The sequence below is a fragment of the Lutjanus erythropterus genome, chromosome 5 (assembly GCF_056507025.1).
Source record: "Lutjanus erythropterus isolate fLutEry1 chromosome 5, fLutEry1.hap2, whole genome shotgun sequence".
Classification (NCBI taxonomy): Eukaryota; Metazoa; Chordata; class Actinopteri; order Lutjaniformes; family Lutjanidae; genus Lutjanus; species Lutjanus erythropterus.
The window spans coordinates 36261574-36264980 of NC_139321.1; positions in this window are offsets into that span (position 1 = coordinate 36261574).

The following is a 3407-nucleotide window of genomic DNA, read 5'->3' on the forward strand; positions in this document are numbered from 1 at the left end:
CATTCACTGGAATTCACCATTGTTGTATGTACTGTATCTGTCTCTCTGTGGTAAGCCTGGGCACGAAAACAACAGTGATATGTATCAGCAACAAGGAAACTGTTCAATAATATATTCAATAGTTGCACCGCCATGAAAGCACATAATGAACACGCCCTGGCTCGTAAACAGCTTATTACATCCCTCGATGATGAAGCATGCTACAAGTGATGCAGACAGCCAATTATTTAACAGTTGTGTTGACATCAACACGTGACACAACAACAGAAGCGTTAAGCGAGAAAATTAGTACAGATGGTGAGGAAATTGTCACTAAAGAAGGACAGGTCAGCTCGCCAGTATGACAGCTTTTGTTGTTGTTGTTTTTTTTTTTATCCAAGTCTATTACGTATCACCTATATGCTGTGATAAATAACATATTTACATTCTACCTTTTTCCTCCTGGTGTTTATTAACAATAGGTTAATAAAAGTAATCAGCGTTTATTAGAGGCGTCACGATTCTTGAATTCCATGATCTGATTTGACTTTCAATTTTAATATAATGATTTGATTTTTTTTTTTTTAGCACTGATGGCTGTGTCATTGTAGCTGACTGTAGAGTCTTGATTTGTTAAGATCAACAGATCATTGGTTTAATGACCTGACAACTGTCATTTACATTTTCAAATTCTTCTTTTAAAAGATAGTTTATATGGAATCAATTGTGATATAATAAAGGTGGGCTATGCTCTGTTGTCTTTGAAGTGTTTTTTTTTTTTTTTTCTGAGAACATTGATCTATTTTAGATTTAATATTGAAATACAACCCATGTATCCATCTAGGTTTTTTTGGTACGAGTAACTGAGATTTGTAGATCCCATACATAGAGATCTCTGCCTCCTCTCCAATATAATGGAACTAGATGACCTGTTGTGCTCAAAGCACCAAAAAATAAACTTGAAAAACTTCAACAGAAATGTGTCTTTTTAATCAAGATAACCACCTTCTTGTTGTGAGCAGTTTCATGTAGGAACTATTTTCTTTCTATGAAACTACACCCAACAACTGTATCACCGCACAGACAGTAACGTACATCTACTCATGGATGAGAGGCTCACGCTTCTGTCAGCGTGGGATGTAACATTAAAGCCGTCCTCCTAGGCTGATCTATAACATTTGCACCACTGAAGTAGTGATCGGTTGGTGGGAGTAGTTTTTAGAAGTTTCTATTTTTTTTTTTTTTTTTTTTGGCCACTTGTGGCACCACAAGCTGAGTGCACAAGCAGTATCCTAGAGAAAGCAAACATCTCTACAGCTGATGCCTTCAGAACTCAGCAAGTCACACAAAAACCTTCTAGACAGATGAAAAAAGCACTAACGTGGAAGGGAAAGAAAGTATCTTTGATTTTGGGGGTGAAGTGTTCCTTTAATGCACCAGGGCATTTATTGAGGTACTTCCAGTGTCCCTGATGAGTGAATAAAGCTACAGAGATGTGAAGCTGGACAAGAACATGACCAGAAACCAGGCACAGGGCCCTGACCGACTCTGACCTTCAGGGAGCACCCAAACAGATTTTTCATCTTGTGTGGACAAGTTATTATCTTGTTCTACTGGTACATCTTCAGTTATCCTATGTTATTACCTTCTACAACTTTTTATTAAGAAATGTACCCCTCTATCCTATTTAATAATGGATTCATATTTCTAAGCTGTTTTTGTTTTGTAAAGTAAGCTGGGTTTTGTGTATTAAAAGTGTTAGATTAATGAAGTTTATTATTAATACTATTATTTAAAAGGTTGTTCTTTCCTGAATGTTTTTACCAGCTGGTGATACAGTATCTGTTAGCATGTACTTCAATAAAATAGTAATATAACAATGTAATACTACCAGTAAGCCTGCATTCAAAATGTGCTTAAAGTGCAGGTTATGGTTATTAGGAAAATGTACATGTACAAACATACTCAGGAGTCAGCTTTCACACTAATGATTGATGAATTTTGAAATAAGCAGCACTTTAATGTAGCTACAGGGTGGAGGTAAGTTTTCAAACTTTATATATAGTTGGGTAATGAGGGTGGATGATATGCATAAAAAAAACTATCATGGTACATTTCATTTTATATCATGATTACATAATCAGTATATATATACTGTGGTTATTATGTTCATAAAAGGTTTCTCAAAATATTTTCCAGAAACTTTACAATATTAGACAGAAATGTCTGTTTTTGACTCATCCACTGAATTAAATACAAATGCAAATTTAAGCATAATCATGACAGAAAAAAAAATTATTTACTTCCAAATCCTTCTTCTAATTTTGATGCATGATACAGCACTTGTTGTCTATACTAGATTGTATGTTGTTGGAGTGTCTGAGTCTGGGACTCTTGTCTTGTTTAAACTCCACCTGTATTAAATTAGGGCATTGTGTTGATTATCTTTTATAAAAGTGACTTACAGTTAACACTCCTCCTGCTCAGAGGAATGCTTACGGGTGACACTATGATCTTTCAATGGAACGAAAAGCTTTACAGACTCTGTTTGCTTTAATGGTGTGCCACCTTTTTCCTATTCTTTAGCAGGAAAAAAACATTACCAATAAAGTAGTCCAGCTTATTGATTTCCAACATTGCCCACAATGACCTTAAACACACAGAGATATTAAAGAAATACCTCAGTGTAAACTGTGTGGAAAAATCTCTAACTGCTGAAAAATGTTGCATTATCTCAGTGGACACTATATCATCATATTGCCTAACCATATTGGCCAATTTAACCTTTAACAGCGGATCTTAAGTTACATTTTCTTTGTGTTTTCTGTGTGTGTGTGTGTGTGTGTGTGTGTGTGTGTGTGTGTGTGCGTGTGTGATGTTAAGGAAGACATATTCTATTGATGTTCTGAGGCTCATACTTTCTGTTGTCTTTATACTGCAAAGCACTTTGTGGAAAGAATGGACTGCTTCTATTTGTAGTCTTATTTAATGTACTGAATACCAGGTGTGGACATTTACAGACAGCAGTTTATTTTGATGTTTCAGTTTAATTAACAGCCAGACGCTAATTAACAGATTGGGAGAGCTAATGTTAATTAGCAGCATTTCTATTCATGTTACTATTTTTAACAACACATAATACTACTTACTTATCAGTCATATATATGTTCACCTCAGCAGAAGCTAATTCTTATTTATATTACCATCTTCCTATGTGCAATACTGATCTAATAAATAAAAACTCTTTGATACAATAGTACAATACAATAGTTACACTGGCATCATTACTGCATTTATTTATTTATAGAGTACATTTAAACCTACCTATACTCTTATTTATAATACTTACATCCTAACAAACGTATCCGCAGCTTCACTATTATAATTGTTTTATAGTAGTAGTAGTATAAAGCACTTTTTCTTTTCTT